The following is a 19,094-nucleotide window of genomic DNA, read 5'->3' as shown; positions in this document are numbered from 1 at the left end:
CCAGTGATATCCGGACAAAGTGGTGTGGAATTTGTATGCAATAGACCAAGCAAATCATAGTAAAATGGTTTTGGAGAAAAGCAAAGTCTTTTCGTTGGACAAGTGCATAAAATGTCATATATACAAACAGAGATATCATGTTTGTTTGCTGCAGTTCCTCTAGCATTCTCCGTATAATTTACAAATGTTTAGAGCTGGTTTCTCCATGTGGAACCACTGAGTGTTTCCCAGTACAAAATTAAATGTTCCCTGATAAAGAACATTCAAAACAATAAAGTCGTTTGATAATATCCAGAAAACACAAACACAGAGGCTGTCGCAATAACTGCGATTGAGTTAGCCAAAACAAAAGCGGATATTTCCCCTTTCATCCAGTGATATCCGGACAAAGTGGTGTGGAATTTGTATGCAATAGAGCAAGCAAATCATAGTAAAAGTGGTTTTGGAGAAAAGCAAACTCCTTTCTTTAGGCAAGTGCATAAAATGTCATGTATACAAACAGAAATATCATGTTTGTTTGCCGCAGTTCCTCTAGTTTCTCGCTTAGAAAATACGAATGTGTAGAGCTGGTGTCTCCATGTGGAACCACTGAGTGTTTCCCAGTACAAAATTAAATGTTCCCTGATAAAAAAAAACTTTCAAAACAATAATGATCATTGATAATATCCAGAAAACACAAACACAGTGGCTGTGGCAATCTGGGATTGAGTTAGCCAAAACAAAACCGGATATTTCCGGTTTCATGCAGTCATATCCAGACAAAGTGGTGTGGAATTTGTATGCAATAGACCAAGCAAATCATAGTAAAAATGGTTTTGGAGAAAAGCAAAGTCTTTTCGTTGGACAAGTGCATAAAATGTCATATATACAAACAGAAATATCATGTTTGTTTGCCGCAGTTCCTCTAGTTTCTCGCTTAGAAAATACGAATGTGTAGAACTGGTGTCTCCATGTGGAACCACTGAGTGTTTCCCAGTACAAAATTAAATGTTCCCTGATAAAAAAAAAGTTTGAAAACAATAAAGTCCTTTGATAATATCCAGAAAACACAAACACAGAGGCTGTGGCAATATCTGTGATTGAGTTAGCCAAAACAAAAGCGGATATTTCCGGTTTCATGCAGTCATATCCGGGCAAAGTGGTGTGGAATTTGTATGCAATAGACCAAGCAAATCATAGTAAAATGGTTTTGGAGAAAAGCAAAGTCCTTTCTTTAGGCAAGTGCATAAAATGTCATGTATACAAACAGAAATATCATGTTTGTTTGCCGCAGTTCCTCTAGTTTTCTCCCTAGAATACACGAATAGGAAGAACTGGTTTCTGCATGTGGAACCAGTGATTGTTTCCCTGTACAAAATTAAATGCTCCCTGATTAAAAAAAAATTCAAAACAATAATGACCATTGATAATATCCAGAAAACACAGACACAGAGGCTGTGGCAATCTGGGATTGAGTTAGCCAAAACAAAACCGGATATTTCCGGTTTCATGCAGTCATATCCGGACAAAGTGGTGTGGAATTTGTATGCAATAGACCAAGCAAATCATAGTAAAAATGGTTTTGGAGAAAAGCAATCTCCTTTCTTTAGGCAAGTGCATAAAATGTCATGTATACAAACAGAAATATCATGTTTGTTTGCCGCAGTTCCTCTAGTTTTTTCCCTAAAATACCAGAATAGGAAGAACTGGTTTCTGCATGTGGAACCAGTGATTCTTTCCCTGTGCAAAATTAAATGCTCACTGATTAAAAAAAACATTCAAAACAATAATGACCATTGGTAATATCCAGAAAACACAAACACAGAGGCTGTGGCAATCTGGGATTGAGTTAGCCAAAACAAAACCGGATATTTCCAGTTTCATGCAGTCATATCCGGGCAAAGTGGTGTGGAATTTGTATGCAATAGACCAAGCAAATCATAGTAAAAATGGTTTTGGAGAAAAGCAAAGTCCTTTCTTTAGGCAAGTGCATAAAATATCATGTATACAAACAGAGATATCATGTTTGTTTGCCGCAGTTCCTCTAGTTTCTCGCTTAGAAAATACGAATGCGTAGAGCTGGTGTCTCCATGTGGAACCACTGAGTGTTTCCCAGTACAAAATTAAATGTTCCTGATAAAAAAAAACTTTCAAAACAATAATGACCATTGATAATATCCAGAAAACACAAACACAGAGGCTGTGGCAATCTGGGATTGAGTTAGCCAAAAGAAAACCGGATATTTCCGGTTTCATGCAGTCATGTCCGGACAAAGTGGTGTGGAATTTGTATGCAATAGACCAAGCAAATCATAGTAAAATTGGTTTTGGAGAAAAGCAAAGTCTTTTCCTTGGACAAGTGCATAAAATGCCATCTATACAAACAGAAATATCATGTTTGTTTGCCGCAGTTCCTCTAGTTTCTCGCTTAGAAAATACGAATGTGTAGAGCTGGTGTCTCCATGTGGAACCAATTAGAGATTCCCAGTACAAAATTAAATGTTCCCTGATAAAAAAAAATTCAAAACAATAAAGTCCTTTGATAATATCCAGAAAACACAAACACAGGGGTTGTGGCAATATCTGGGATTGAGTTAGCCAAAAGAAAACCGGATATTTCCGGTTTCATCCAGTCATATCTGGAAAAAGTGGTGTGGAATTCCTATGCCATGAACTGAGAAAATCACAGTAAAAATGGTTTTGGAGAAAAGCAAAGTCCTTTCGTTAGGCAAGTGCATAAAATGTCATGTATACAAACAGAAATATCATGTTTGTTTGCCGCAGTTCCCCTAGTTTTCTCCATAGAATACCCGAATAGGAAGAACTGGTTTCTGCATGTGGATCCAGTGATTGTTTCCCTGTACAAAATTAAATGCTCCCTGATAAAATAAAACGTTCAAAACAATAATGACCATTGATAATATCCAGAAAACCCAAACACAGGGGCTGTGGCAAAATCTGGGATTGAGTTAGCAAAACAAAACCGGATATTTCCGGTTTCATGCAGTCATATCCGGACATAGTGGTGAGAAATCCTATGTAATGGACCGAGAAAATCATAGTAAAAATGGTTTTGGAGAAAAGCAAGTCCTTTCTTTAGGCAAGTGCATAAAATATCATGTATACAAACAGAGATATCATGTTTGTTTGCCGCAGTTCCTCTAGTTTTCTCCCTAGAATACACGAATAGGAAGAACTGGTTTCTGCATGTGGATCCAGTTATTGTTTCCCTGTACAAAATTAAATGCTCCCTGACTAAAAAAAAAATGTTCAAAACAATAATGACCATTGATAATATCCAGAAAACACAAACACAGGGGCTGTGGCAATATCTGGGATTGAGTTAGCCAAAACAAAACCGGATATTTCCGGTTTCATGCAGTCATATCCGGACAAAGTGGTGTGGAATTTGTATGCAATAGACCAAGCAAATCATAGTAAAAATGGTTTTGGAGAAAAGCAAAGTCTTTTCGTTGGACAAGTGCATAAAATGTCATGTATACAAACAGAAATATCATGTTTGCTTCCCGCATTTCCTCTAGTTTTCTCCCTAGAATACACGAATAGGAAGAACTGGTTTCTGCATTTGGAACCAGTGATTGTTTCCCAGTAGAAAATTAAATGCTCCCTGATTTAAAAAAAAAACGTTCCAAACAATAATGACCATTGATAATATCCAGAAAACACAAACACAGTGGCTGTGGCAATATCTGGGATTGAGTTAGCCAAAACAAAACCGGATATTTCCGGTTTCATGCAGTCATATCCGGACAAAGTGGTGTGGAATTTGTATGCAATAGACCAAGCAAATCATAGTAAAAATGGTTTTGGAGAAAAGCAAAGTCTTTTCGTTGGACAAGTGCATAAAATGTCATGTATACAAACAGAAATATCATGTTTGTTTGCCGCAGTTCTTCTAGCTTTCTCCTAGAAAATACGAATGTGTAGAGCTGGTGTCTCCATGTGGAACCAATTAGAGTTTCCCAGTTCAAAATTAAATGTTCCCTGATAAAAAACATTCAAAACAATAAAGTCCTTTGATAATATCCAGAAAACACAAACACAGAGGCTGTCGCAATATCTGTAATTGAGTTAGCCAAAACCAAAGCGGATATTTCCGGTTTCATGCAGTCATATCTGGACAAAGTGGTGTGGAATTTGTATGCAATAGACCAAGCAAATCATAGTAAAAATGGTTTTGGAGAAAAGCAAAGTCATTTCATTAGGCAGGTGCATAAAATGTCATGTATACAAACAGAATTATCATGTTTATTTACTGCAGTTCCTCTAGCATTCTCCGTATAATTTACAAATGTTTAGAGCTGGTTTCTCCATGTGGAACCACCGAGGGTTTCCCAGTACAAAATTAAATGTTCCCTGATAAAAAAATGTTTCAAAACAATAAAGTCCTTTGATAATATCCAGAAAACACAAACACAGGGGCTGTGGCAATATCTGGGATTGAGTTAGCCAAAACAAAACCGGATATTTCCGGTTTCATGCAGTCATATCTGGGCAAAGTGGTGTGGAATTTGTATGCAATAGACCAAGCAAATCATAGTAAAAATGGTTTTGGAGAAAAGTAAAGTCCTTTCTTTAGGAAAGTGCATAAAATGTCATGTATACAAACAGAAATATCATGTTTGTTTGCCGCAGTTCCTCTAGTTTCTCGCTTAGAAAATACGAATGCGTAGAGCTGGTGTCTCCATGTGGAACCACTGAGTGTTTCCCAGTACAAAATTAAATGTTCCTGATAAAAAAAAAAACTTTAAAAACAATAATGACCATTGATAATATCCAGAAAACACAAACACAGAGGCTGTGGCAATCTGGGATTGAGTTAGCTAAAAGAAAACCGGATATTTCCGGTTTCATGCAGTCATGTCCGGACAAAGTGGTGTGGAATTTGTATGCAATAGACCAAGCAAATCATAGTAAAATTGGTTTTGGAGAAAAGCAAAGTCTTTTCCTTGGACAAGTGCATAAAATGCCATCTATACAAACAGAAATATCATGTTTGTTTGCCGCAGTTCCTCTAGTTTCTCGCTTAGAAAATACGAATGTGTAGAGCTGGTGTCTCCATGTGGAACCAATTAGAGTTTCCCAGTACAAAATTAAATGTTCCCTGATAAAAAAAAATTCAAAACAATAAATTCCTTTGATAATATCCAGAAAACACAAACACAGAGGCTGTGGCAATATCTGGGATTGAGTTAGCCAAAAAAAAACCGGATATTTCCGGTTTCATGCAGTCATATCCGGACATAGTGGTGAGAAATCCTATGTAATGGACCGAGAAAATCATAGTAAAAATGGTTTTGGAGAAAAGCAAAGTCCTTTCTTTAGGCAAGTGCATAAAATATCATGTATACAAACGGAGATATCATGTTTGTTTGCCGGAGTTCCTCTAGTTTTCTCCCTAGATTACACGAATAGGAAGAACTGGTTTCTGCATGTGGAACCAGTTATTGTTTCCCTGTACAAAATTAAATTCTCCCTGATTAAAAAAAAAACGTTCAAAACAATAATGACCATTGATAATATCCAGAAAACACAAACACAGGGGCTGTGGCACTATCTGGGATTGATTTAGCCAAAACAAAACCGGATATTTCCGGTTTCATGCAGTCATATCCGGACAAAGTGGTGTGGAATTTGTATGCAATAGACCAAGCAAATCATAGTAAAAATGGTTTTGGAGAAAAGCAAAGTCCTTTCTTTAGGCAAGTGCATAAAATGTCATGTATACAAACAGATATATCATGTTTGTTTGCCGCAGTTCCTCTAGTTTCTCGCTTAGAAAATACGAATGCATAGAGCTGGTGTCTCCATGTGGAACCACTGAGTGTTTCCCAGTACAAAATTAAATGTTCCTGATAAAAAAAAAAAACATTCAAAACAATAATGACCATTGATAATATCCAGAAAACACAAACACAGAGGCTGTGGCAATCTGGGATTGAGTTAGCTAAAAGAAAACCGGATATTTCCGGTTTCATGCAGTCATGTCCGGACAAAGTGGTGTGGAATTTGTATGCAATAGACCAAGCAAATCATAGTAAAATTGGTTTTGGAGAAAAGCAAAGTCTTTTCGTTGGACAAGTGCATAAAATGCCATCTATACAAACAGAAATATCATGTTTGTTTGCCGCAGTTCCTCTAGTTTCTCGCTTAGAAAATACGAATGTGTAGAGCTGGTGTCTCCATGTGGAACCAATTAGAGATTCCCAGTACAAAATTAAATGTTCCCTGATAAAAAAAAATTCAAAACAATAAAGTCCTTTGATAATATCCAGAAAACACAAACACAGAGGCTGTGGCAATATCTGGGATTGAGTTAGCCAAAACAAAACCGGATATTTCCGGTTTCATGCAGTCATATCCGGACATAGTGGTGAGAAATCCTATGTAATGGACCGAGAAAATCATAGTAAAAATGGTTTTGGAGAAAAGCAAAGTCCTTTCTTTAGGCAAGTGCATAAAATATCATGTATACAAACGGAGATATCATGTTTGTTTGCCGCAGTACCTCTAGTTTTCTCCCTAGAATACACGAATAGGAAGAACTGGTTTCTGCATGTGGAACCAGTTATTGTTTCCCTGTACAAAATTAAATTCTCCCTGATTAAAAAAAAAACGTTCAAAACAATAATGACCATTGATAATATCCAGAAAACAGAAACACAGGGGTTGTGGCACTATCTGGGATTGATTTAGCCAAAACAAAACCGGATATTTCCGGTTTCATGCAGTCATATCCGGACAAAGTGGTGTGGAATTTGTATGCAATAGACCAAGCAAATCATAGTAAAAATGGTTTTGGAGAAAAGCAAACTCCTTTCTTTAGGCAAGTGCATAAAATGTCATGTATACAAACAGAAATATCATGTTTGTTTGCCGCAGTTCCTCTAGTTTCTTGCTTAGAAAATAAGAATGTGTAGAGCTGTTGTCTCCATGTGGAACCAATTAGAGTTTCCCAGTACAAAATTAAATGTTCCCTGATTAAAAAAAATCAAAAAAATAATGACCATTGTTAATATCCAGAAAACACAAACACAGAGGCTGTGGCAATCTGGGATTGAGTTAGCCAAAACAAAACCGGATATTTCCGGTTTCATGCAGTCATATCCGGACAAAGTGGTGTGGAATTTGTATGCAATAGACCAAGCAAATCATAGTAAAAATGGTTTTGGAGAAAAGCAAAGTCTTTTCATTAGGCAAGTGCATAAAATGCCATCTATACAAACAGAAATATCTTGTTTGTTTGCCGCAGTTCTTCTAGCTTTCTCCTAGAAAATACGAATGTGTAGAGCTGGTGTCTCCATGTGGAACGAATTAGAGTTTCCCAGTACAAAATTAAATGTTCCCTGATAAAAAACATTCAAAACAATAAAGTCCTTTGATAATATCCAGAAAACACAAACACAGAGGCTGTGGCAATATCTGTGATTGAGTTAGCCAAAACAAAACCGGATATTTCCCCTTTCATCCAGTCATATCCGGACAAAGTGGTGTGGAATTTGTATGCAATAGACCAAGCAAATCATAGTAAAATGGTTTTGGAGAAAAGCAAAGTCATTTCATTAGGCAGGTGCATAAAATGCCATGTATACAAACAGAAATATCATGTTTTTTTTTTTTGCTGCAGTCCCTCTAACCATTCTCCGTATAAATTACAAATGTTTAGAGCTGGTTTCTCCATGTGGAATCACTGAGGGTTTCCCAGTACAATATTAAATGTTCCCTAATAAAAAAAATGTTTCAAAACATTAAAGTCCTTTGATAATATCCAGAAAACACAAACACAGGGGCTATGGCAATATCTGGGATTGAGTTAGCCAAAACAAAACCGGATATTTCCGGTTTCATGCAGTCATATCCGGACAAAGTGGTGTGGAATTTGTATGCAATAGACCAAGCAAATCATAGTAAAAATGGTTTTGGAGAAAAGCAAAGTCCTTTCTTTAGGCAAGTGCATAAAATGTCATGTATACAAACAGAAATATCATGTTTGTTTGCCGCAGTTCCCCTAGTTTTCTCCATAGAATACCCGAATAGGAAGAACTGGTTTCTGCATGTGGATCCAGTGATTGTTTCCCTGTACAAAATTAAATGCTCCCTGATAAAATAAAACGTTCAAAACAATAATGACCATTGATAATATCCAGAAAACACAAACACAGGGGCTGTGGCAAAATCTGGGATTGAGTTAGCAAAACAAAACCGGATATTTCCGGTTTCATGCAGTCATATCCGGACATAGTGGTGAGAAATCCTATGTAATGGACCGAGAAAATCATAGTAAAAATGGTTTTGGAGAAAAGCAAGTCCTTTCTTTAGGCAAGTGCATAAAATATCATGTATACAAACAGAGATATCATGTTTGTTTGCCGCAGTTCCTCTAGTTTTCTCCCTAGAATACACGAATAGGAAGAACTGGTTTCTGCATGTGGATCCAGTTATTGTTTCCCTGTACAAAATTAAATGCTCCCTGATTAAAAAAAAACGTTCAAAACAATAATGACCATTGATAATATCCAGAAAACACAAACACAGGGGCTGTGGCAATATCTGGGATTGAGTTAGCCAAAACAAAACCGGATATTTCCGGTTTCATGCAGTCATATCCGGACAAAGTGGTGTGGAATTTGTATGCAATAGACCAAGCAAATCATAGTAAAAATGGTTTTGGAGAAAAGCAAAGTGCTTTCTTTAGGCAAGTGCATAAAATGTCATGTATACAAACAGAAATATCATGTTTACTTCCCGCAGTTCCTCTAGTTTTCTCCCTAGAATACACGAATAGGAAGAACTGGTTTCTGCATTTGGAACCAGTGATTCTTTCCCAGTAGAAAATTAAATGCTCCCTGATTTAAAAAAAACGTTCCAAACAATAATGACCATTGATAATATCCAGAAAACACAAACACAGTGGCTGTGGCAATATCTGGGATTGAGTTAGCCAAAACAAAACCGGATATTTCCGGTTTCATCCACTCATATTCGGACAAAGTGGTGTGGAATTTGTATGCAATAGACCAAGCAAATCATAGTAAAAATGGTTTTGGAGAAAAGCAAAGTCCTTTCTTTAGGCAAGTGCATAAAATGTCATGTATACAAACAGAAATATCATGTTTGTTTGCCGCAGTTCCTCTAGTTTCTCGCTTAGAAAATACGAATGCGTAGAGCTGGTGTCTCCATGTGGAACCACTGAGTGTTTCCCAGTACAAAATTAAATGTTCCTGATAAAAAAAAAACATTCAAAACAATAATGACCATTGATAATATCCAGAAAACACAAACACAGAGGCTGTGGCAATCTGGGATTGAGTTAGCCAAAAGAAAACCGGATATTTCCGGTTTCATGCAGTCATGTCCGGACAAAGTGGTGTGGAATTTGTATGCAATAGACCAAGCAAATCATAGTAAAATTGGTTTTGGAGAAAAGCAAAGTCTTTTCGTTGGACAAGTGCATAAAATGCCATCTATACAAACAGAAATATCATGTTTGTTTGCCGCAGTTCCTCTAGTTTCTCGCTTAGAAAATACGAATGTGTAGAGCTGGTGTCTCCATGTGGAACCAATTAGAGATTCCCAGTACAAAATTAAATGTTCCCTGATAAAAAAAAATTCAAAACAATAAAGTCCTTTGATAATATCCAGAAAACACAAACACAGAGGCTGTGGCAATATCTGGGATTGAGTTAGCCAAAACAAAACCGGATATTTCCGGTTTCATGCAGTCATATCCGGACAAAGTGGTGTGGAATTTGTATGCAATAGACCAAGCAAATCATAGTAAAAATGGTTTTGGAGAAAAGCAAAGTCTTTTCGTTAGGCAAGTGCATAAAATGCCATCTATACAAACAGAAATATCCTGTTTGTTTGCCGCAGTTCTTCTAGCTTTCTCCTAGAAAATACGAATGTGTAGAGCTGGTGTCTCCATGTGGAACCAATTAGAGTTTCCCAGTACAAAATTAAATGTTCCCTGATAAAAAACATTCAAAACAATAAAGTCCTTTGATAATATCCAGAAAACACAAACACAGAGGCTGTGGCAATATCTGTGATTGAGTTAGCCAAAACAAAACCGGATATTTCCCCTTTCATCCAGTCATATCCGGACAAAGTGGTTTGGAATTTGTATGCAATAGACCAAGCAAATCATAGTAAAATGGTTTTGGAGAAAAGCAAAGTCATTTCATTAGGCAGGTGCATAAAATGCCATGTATACAAACAGAAATATCATGTTTTTTTTTTTTTTTGCTGCAGTCCCTCTAACCATTCTCCGTATAAATTACAAATGTTTAGAGCTGGTTTCTCCATGTGGAATCACTGAGGGTTTCCCAGTACAATATTAAATGTTCCCTAATAAAAAAAAAATGTTTCAAAACAATAAAGTCCTTTGATAATATCCAGAAAACACAAACACAGGGGCTATGGCAATATCTGGGATTGAGTTAGCCAAAACAAAACCGGATATTTCCGGTTTCATGCAGTCATATCCGGACAAAGTGGTGTGGAATTTGTATGCAATAGACCAAGCAAATCATAGTAAAAATGGTTTTGGAGAAAAGCAAAGTCCTTTCTTTAGGCAAGTGCATAAAATGTCATGTATACAAACAGAAATATCATGTTTGTTTGCCGCAGTTCCCCTAGTTTTCTCCATAGAATACCCGAATAGGAAGAACTGGTTTCTGCATGTGGATCCAGTGATTGTTTCCCTGTACAAAATTAAATGCTCCCTGATAAAATAAAACGTTCAAAACAATAATGACCATTGATAATATCCAGAAAACACAAACACAGGGGCTGTGGCAAAATCTGGGATTGAGTTAGCAAAACAAAACCGGATATTTCCGGTTTCATGCAGTCATATCCGGACATAGTGGTGAGAAATCCTATGTAATGGACCGAGAAAATCATAGTAAAAATGGTTTTGGAGAAAAGCAAGTCCTTTCTTTAGGCAAGTGCATAAAATATCATGTATACAAACAGAGATATCATGTTTGTTTGCCGCAGTTCCTCTAGTTTTCTCCCTAGAATACACGAATAGGAAGAACTGGTTTCTGCATGTGGATCCAGTTATTGTTTCCCTGTACAAAATTAAATGCTCCCTGATTAAAAAAAACGTTCAAAACAATAATGACCATTGATAATATCCAGAAAACACAAACACAGGGGCTGTTGCAATATCTGGGATTGAGTTAGCCAAAACAAAACCGGATATTTCCGGTTTCATGCAGTCATATACGGACAAAGTGGTGTGGAATTTGTATGCAATAGACCAAGCAAATCATAGTAAAAATGGTTTTGGAGAAAAGCAAAGTGCTTTCTTTAGGCAAGTGCATAAAATGTCATGTATACAAACAGAAATATCATGTTTGCTTCCCGCATTTCCTCTAGTTTTCTCCCTAGAATACACGAATAGGAAGAACTGGTTTCTGCATTTGGAACCAGTGATTGTTTCCCAGTAGAAAATTAAATGCTCCCTGATTTAAAAAAAACGTTCCAAACAATAATGACCATTGATAATATCCAGAAAACACAAACACAGAGGCTGTGGCAATATCTGGGATTGAGTTAGCCAAAACAAAACCGGATATTTCCGGTTTCATCCAGTCATATTCGGACAAAGTGGTGTGGAATTTGTATGCAATAGACCAAGCAAATCATAGTAAAAATGGTTTTGGAGAAAAGCAAAGTCTTTTCGTTGGACAAGTGCATAAAATGTCATGTATACAAACAGAAATATCATGTTTGTTTGCCGCAGTTCTTCTAGCTTTCTCCTAGAAAATACGAATGTGTAGAGCTGGTGTCTCCATGTGGAACCAATTAGAGTTTCCTAGTACAAAATTAAATGTTCCCTGATAAAAAACATTCAAAACAATAAAGTCCTTTGATAATATCCAGAAAACACAAACACAGAGGCTGTCGCAATATCTGTGATTGAGTTAGCCAAAACCAAAGCGGATATTTCCGGTTTCATGCAGTCATATCTGGACAAAGTGGTGTGGAATTTGTATGCAATAGACCAAGCAAATCATAGTAAAAATGGTTTTGGAGAAAAGCAAAGTCATTTCATTAGGCAGGTGCATAAAATGTCATGTATACAAACAGAATTATCATGTTTATTTACTGCAGTTCCTCTAGCATTCTCCGTATAATTTACAAATGTTTAGAGCTGGTTTCTCCATGTGGAACCACCGAGGGTTTCCCAGTACAAAATTAAATGTTCCCTGATAAAAAAATGTTTCAAAACAATAAAGTCCTTTGATAATATCCAGAAAACACAAACACAGGGGCTGTGGCAATATCTGGGATTGAGTTAGCCAAAACAAAACCGGATATTTCCGGTTTCATGCAGTCATATCTGGGCAAAGTGGTGTGGAATTTGTATGCAATAGACCAAGCAAATCATAGTAAAAATGGTTTTGGAGAAAAGCAAAGTCCTTTCTTTAGGAAAGTGCATAAAATGTCATGTATACAAACAGAAATATCATGTTTGTTTGCCGCAGTTCCTCTAGTTTCTCGCTTAGAAAATACGAATGCGTAGAGCTGGTGTCTCCATGTGGAACCACTGAGTGTTTCCCAGTACAAAATTAAATGTTCCTGATAAAAAAAAAAACTTTAAAAACAATAATGACCATTGATAATATCCAGAAAACACAAACACAGAGGCTGTGGCAATCTGGGATTGAGTTAGCCAAAAGAAAACCGGATATTTCCGGTTTCATGCAGTCATGTCCGGACAAAGTGGTGTGGAATTTGTATGCAATAGACCAAGCAAATCATAGTAAAATTGGTTTTGGAGAAAAGCAAAGTCTTTTCCTTGGACAAGTGCATAAAATGCCATCTATACAAACAGAAATATCATGTTTGTTTGCCGCAGTTCCTCTAGTTTCTCGCTTAGAAAATACGAATGTGTAGAGGTGGTGTCTCCATGTGGAACCAATTAGAGATTCCCAGTACAAAATTAAATGTTCCCTGATAAAAAAAAAATTCAAAACAATAAATTCCTTTGATAATATCCAGAAAACACAAACACAGAGGCTGTGGCAATATCTGGGATTGAGTTAGCCAAAACAAAACCGGATATTTCCGGTTTCATGCAGTCATATCCGGACATAGTGGTGAGAAATCCTATGTAATGGACCGAGAAAATCATAGTAAAAATGGTTTTGGAGAAAAGCAAAGTCCTTTCTTTAGGCAAGTGCATAAAATATCATGTATACAAACGGAGATATCATGTTTGTTTGCCGCAGTTCCTCTAGTTTTCTCCCTAGATTACACGAATAGGAAGAACAGGTTTCTGCATGTGGAACCAGTTATTGTTTCCCTGTACAAAATTAAATTCTCCCTGATTAAAAAAAAAACGTTCAAAACAATAATGACCATTGATAATATCCAGAAAACACAAACACAGGGGCTGTGGCACTATCTGGGATTGATTTAGCCAAAACAAAACCGGATATTTCCGGTTTCATGCAGTCATATCCGGACAAAGTGGTGTGGAATTTGTATGCAATAGACCAAGCAAATCATAGTAAAAATGGTTTTGGAGAAAAGCAAACTCCTTTCTTTAGGCAAGTGCATAAAATGTCATGTATACAAACAGAAATATCATGTTTGTTTGCCGCAGTTCCTCTAGTTTCTTGCTTAGAAAATACGAATGTATAGAGCTGTTGTCTCCATGTGGAACCAATCAGAGTTTCCCAGTACAAAATTAAATGTTTCCTGATTAAAAAAAATCAAAAAAATAATGACCATTGTTAATATCCAGAAAACACAAACACAGAGGCTGTGGCAATCTGTGATTGAGTTAGCCAAAACAAAACCGGATATTTCCGGTTTCATGCAGTCATATCCGGGCAAAGTGGTGTGGAATTTGTATGCAATAGACCAAGCAAATCATAGTAAAAATGGTTTTGGAGAAAAGCAAAGTCCTTTCTTTAGGCAAGTGCATAAAATGTCATGTATACAAACAGAAATATCATGTTTGTTTGCCGCAGTTCCTCTAGTTTCTCGCTTAGAAAATACGAATGCGTAGAGCTGGTGTCTCCATGTGGAACCACTGAGTGTTTCCCAGTACAAAATTAAATGTTCCTGATAAAAAAAAAACATTCAAAACAATAATGACCATTGATAATATCCAGAAAACACAAACACAGAGGCTGTGGCAATCTGGGATTGAGTTAGCCAAAAGAAAACCGGATATTTCCGGTTTCATGCAGTCATGTCCGGACAAAGTGGTGTGGAATTTGTATGCAATAGACCAAGCAAATCATAGTAAAATTGGTTTTGGAGAAAAGCAAAGTCTTTTCGTTGGACAAGTGCATAAAATGCCATCTATACAAACAGAAATATCATGTTTGTTTGCCGCAGTTCCTCTAGTTTCTCGCTTAGAAAATACGAATGTGTAGAGCTGGTGTCTCCATGTGGAACCAATTAGAGATTCCCAGTACAAAATTAAATGTTCCCTGATAAAAAAAAATTCAAAACAATAAAGTCCTTTGATAATATCCAGAAAACACAAACACAGGGGCTGTGGCAATATCTGGGATTGAGTTAGCCAAAACAAAACCGGATATTTCCGGTTTCATGCAGTCATATCCGGACAAAGTGGTGTGGAATTTGTATGCAATAGACCAAGCAAATCATAGTAAAAATGGTTTTGGAGAAAAGCAAAGTCCTTTCTTTAGGCAAGTGCATAAAATATCATGTATACAAACGGAGATATCATGTTTGTTTGCCGCAGTTCCTCTAGTTTTCTCCCTAGAATACACGAATAGGAAGAACTGGTTTCTGCATGTGGAACCAGTTATTGTTTCCCTGTACAAAATTAAATTCTCCCTGATTAAAAAAAAAACGTTCAAAACAATAATGACCATTGATAATATCCAGAAAACAGAAACACAGGGGCTGTGGCACTATCTGGGATTGATTTAGCCAAAACAAAACCGGATATTTCCGGTTTCATGCAGTCATATCCGGACAAAGTGGTGTGGAATTTGTATGCAATAGACCAAGCAAATCATAGTAAAAATGGTTTTGGAGAAAAGCAAACTCCTTTCTTTAGGCAAGTGCATAAAATGTCATGTATACAAACAGAAATATCATGTTTGTTTGCCGCAGTTCCTCTAGTTTCTTGCTTAGAAAATAAGAATGTGTAGAGCTGTTGTCTCCATGTGGAACCAATTAGAGTTTCCCAGTACAAAATTAAATGTTCCCTGATTAAAAAAAATCAAAAAATAATGACCATTGTTAATATCCAGAAAACACAAACACAGAGGCTGTGGCAATCTGGGATTGAGTTAGCCAAAACAAAACCGGATATTTCCGGTTTCATGCAGTCATATCCGGACAAAGTGGTGTGGAATTTGTATGCAATAGACCAAGCAAATCATAGTAAAAATGGTTTTGGAGAAAAGCAAAGTCTTTTCGTTAGGCAAGTGCATAAAATGCCATCTATACAAACAGAAATATCCTGTTTGTTTGCCGCAGTTCTTCTAGCTTTCTCCTAGAAAATACGAATGTGTAGAGCTGGTGTCTCCATGTGGAACCAATTAGAGTTTCCCAGCACAAAATTAAATGTTCCCTGATAAAAAACATTCAAAACAATAAAGTCCTTTGATAATATCCAGAAAACACAAACACAGAGGCTGTGGCAATATCTGTGATTGAGTTAGCTAAAACAAAACCGGATATTTCCCCTTTCATCCAGTCATATCCGGACAAAGTGGTGTGGAATTTGTATGCAATAGACCAAGCAAATCATAGTAAAATGGTTTTGGAGAAAAGCAAAGTCATTTCATTAGGCAGGTGCATAAAATGCCATGTATACAAACAGAAATATCATGTTTTTTTTTTGCTGCAGTCCCTCTAACCATTCTCCGTATAAATTATAAATGTTTAGAGCTGGTTTCTCCATGTGGAATCACTGAGGGTTTCCCAGTACAATATTAAATGTTTCCTAATAAAAAAAATGTTTCAAAACAATAAAGTCCTTTGATAATATCCAGAAAACACAAACACAGGGGCTATGGCAATATCTAGGATTGAGTTAGCCAAAACAAAACCGGATATTTCCGGTTTCATGCAGTCATATCCGGACAAAGTGGTGTGGAATTCCTATGCAATGAACCGAGAAAATCACAGTAAAAATGGTTTTGGAGAAAAGCAAAGTCCTTTCTTTAGGCAAGTGCATAAAATGTCATGTATACAAACAGAAATATCATATTTGTTTGCCGCAGTTCCTCTAGTTTCTTGCTTAGAAAATAAGAATGTGTAGAGCTGTTGTCTCCATGTGGAACCAATTAGAGTTTCCCAGTACAAAATTAAATGTTCCCTGATTAAAAAAAATCAAAAAAATTATGACCATTGTTAATATCCAGAAAACACAAACACAGAGGCTGTGGCAATCTGGGATTGAGTTAGCCAAAACAAAACCGGATATTTCCGGTTTCATGCAGTCATATCCGGGCAAAGTGGTGTGGAATTTGTATGCAATAGACCAAGCAAATCATAGTAAAAATGGTTTTGGAGAAAAGCAAAGTCCTTTCTTTAGGCAAGTGCATAAAATGTCATGTATACAAACAGAAATATCATGTTTGTTTGCCGCAGTTCCTCTAGTTTCTCGCTTAGAAAATACGAATGCGTAGAGCTGGTTTCTCCATGTGGAACCACTGAGTGTTTCCCAGTACAAAATTAAATGTTCCTGATAAAAAAAAACTTTAAAAACAATAATGACCATTGATAATATCCAGAAAACACAAACACAGAGGCTGTGGCAATCTGGGATTGAGTTAGCCAAAAGAAAACCGGATATTTCCGGTTTCATGCAGTCATGTCTGGACAAAGTGGTGTGGAATTTGTATGCAATAGACCAAGCAAATCATAGTAAAATTGGTTTTGGAGAAAAGCAAAGTCTTTTCGTTGGACAAGTGCATAAAATGCCATCTATACAAACAGAAATATCATGTTTGTTTGCCACAGTTCCTCTAGTTTCTCGCTTAGAAAATACGAATGTGTAGAGCTGGTGTCTCCATGTGGAACCAATTAGAGATTCCCAGTACAAAATTAAATGTTCCCTGATAAAAAAAAATTCAAAACAATAAAGTCCTTTGATAATATCCAGAAAACACAAACACAGAGGCTGTGGCAATATCTGGGATTGAGTTAGCCAAAACAAAACCGGATATTTCCGGTTTCATGCAGTCATATCCGGACATAGTGGTGAGAAATCCTATGTAATGGACCGAGAAAATCATAGTAAAAATGGTTTTGGAGAAAAGCAAAGTCCTTTCTTTAGGCAAGTGCATAAAATATCATGTATACAAACGGAGATATCAAGTTTGTTTGCCGCAGTTCCTCTAGTTTTCTCCCTAGAATACCCGAATAGGAAGAACTGGTTTCTGCATGTGGAACCAGTTATTGTTTCCCTGTACAAAATTAAATTCTCCCTGATTAAAAAAAAAACGTTCAAAACAATAATGACCATTGATAATATCCAGAAAACAGAAACACAGGGGCTGTGGCACTATCTGGGATTGATTTAGCCAAAACAAAACCGGATATTTCCGGTTTCATGCAGTCATATCCGGACAAAGTGGTGTGGAATTTGTATGCAATAGACCAAGCAAATCATAGTAAAAATGGTTTTGGAGAAAAGCAAACTCCTTTCTTTAGGCAAGTGCATAAAATGTCATGTATACAAACAGAAATATCATGTTTGTTTGCCGCAGTTCCTCTAGTTTCTTGCTTAGAAAATAAGAATGTGTAGAGCTGTTGTCTCCATGTGGAACCAATTAGAGTTTCCCAGTACAAAATTAAATGTTCCCTGATTAAAAAAAATCAAAAAAATAATGACCATTGTTAATATCCAGAAAACACAAACACAGAGGCTGTGGCAATCTGGGATTGAGTTAGCCAAAACAAAACCGGATATTTCCGGTTTCATGCAGTCATATCCGGACAAAGTGGTGTGGAATTTGTATGCAATAGACCAAGCAAATCATAGTAAAAATGGTTTTGGAGAAAAGCAAAGTCATTTCATTAGGCAAGTGCATAAAATGCCATCTATACAAACAGAAATATCCTGTTTGTTTGCCGCAGTTCTTCTAGCTTTCTCCTAGAAAATACGAATGTGTAGAGCTGGTGTCTCCATGTGGAACCAATTAGAGTTTCCCAGTACAAAATTAAATGTTCCCTGATAAAAAACATTCAAAACAATAAAGTCCTTTGATAATATCCAGAAAACACAAACACAGAGGCTGTGGCAATATCTGTGATTGAGTTAGCCAAAACAAAACCGGATATTTCCCCTTTCATCCAGTCATATCCGGACAAAGTGGTGTGGAATTTGTATGCAATAGACCAAGCAAATCATAGTAAAATGGTTTTGGAGAAAAGCAAAGTCATTTCATTAGGCAGGTGCATAAAATGCCATGTATACAAACAGAAATATCATGTTTTTTTTTTTGCTGCAGTCCCTCTAACCATTCTCCGTATAAATTACAAATGTTTAGAGCTGGTTTCTCCATGTGGAATCACTGAGGGTTTCACAGTACAATATTAAATGTTCCCTAATAAAAAAAATGTTTCAAAACAATAAAGTCCTTTGATAATATACAGAAAACACAAACACAGGGGCTATGGCAATATCTGGGATTGAGTTAGCCAAAACAAAACCGGATATTTCCGGTTTCATGCAGTCATATCCGGACAAAGTGGTGTGGAATTCCTATGCAATGAACCGAGAAAATCACAGTAAAAATGGTTTTGGAGAAAAGCAAAGTCCTTTCTTTAGGCAAGTGCACAAAATGTCATGTATACAAACAGAAATATCATGTTTGTTTGCCGCAGTTCCTCTAGTTTTCTCCCTAGAATACCCGAATAGGAAGAACTGGTTTCTGCATGTGGAACCAGTTATCGTTTCCTTGTACAAAATTAAATGCTCCCTGATTAAAAAAAAACGTTCAAAACAATAATGACCATTGATAATATCCAGAAAACACAAACACAGGGGCTGTGGCAATATCTGGGATTGAGTTAGCCAAAACAAAACCGGATATTTCCGGTTTCATGCAGTCATATCCGGACAAAGTGGTGTGGAA

Source organism: Lepus europaeus, chromosome 21 (genome assembly GCF_033115175.1).
Source record: "Lepus europaeus isolate LE1 chromosome 21, mLepTim1.pri, whole genome shotgun sequence".
NCBI classification, from domain to species: domain Eukaryota; kingdom Metazoa; phylum Chordata; class Mammalia; order Lagomorpha; family Leporidae; genus Lepus; species Lepus europaeus.
The sequence above is the reverse complement of the archived record's forward strand: the minus strand, read 5'-3'. Positions refer to the sequence as shown.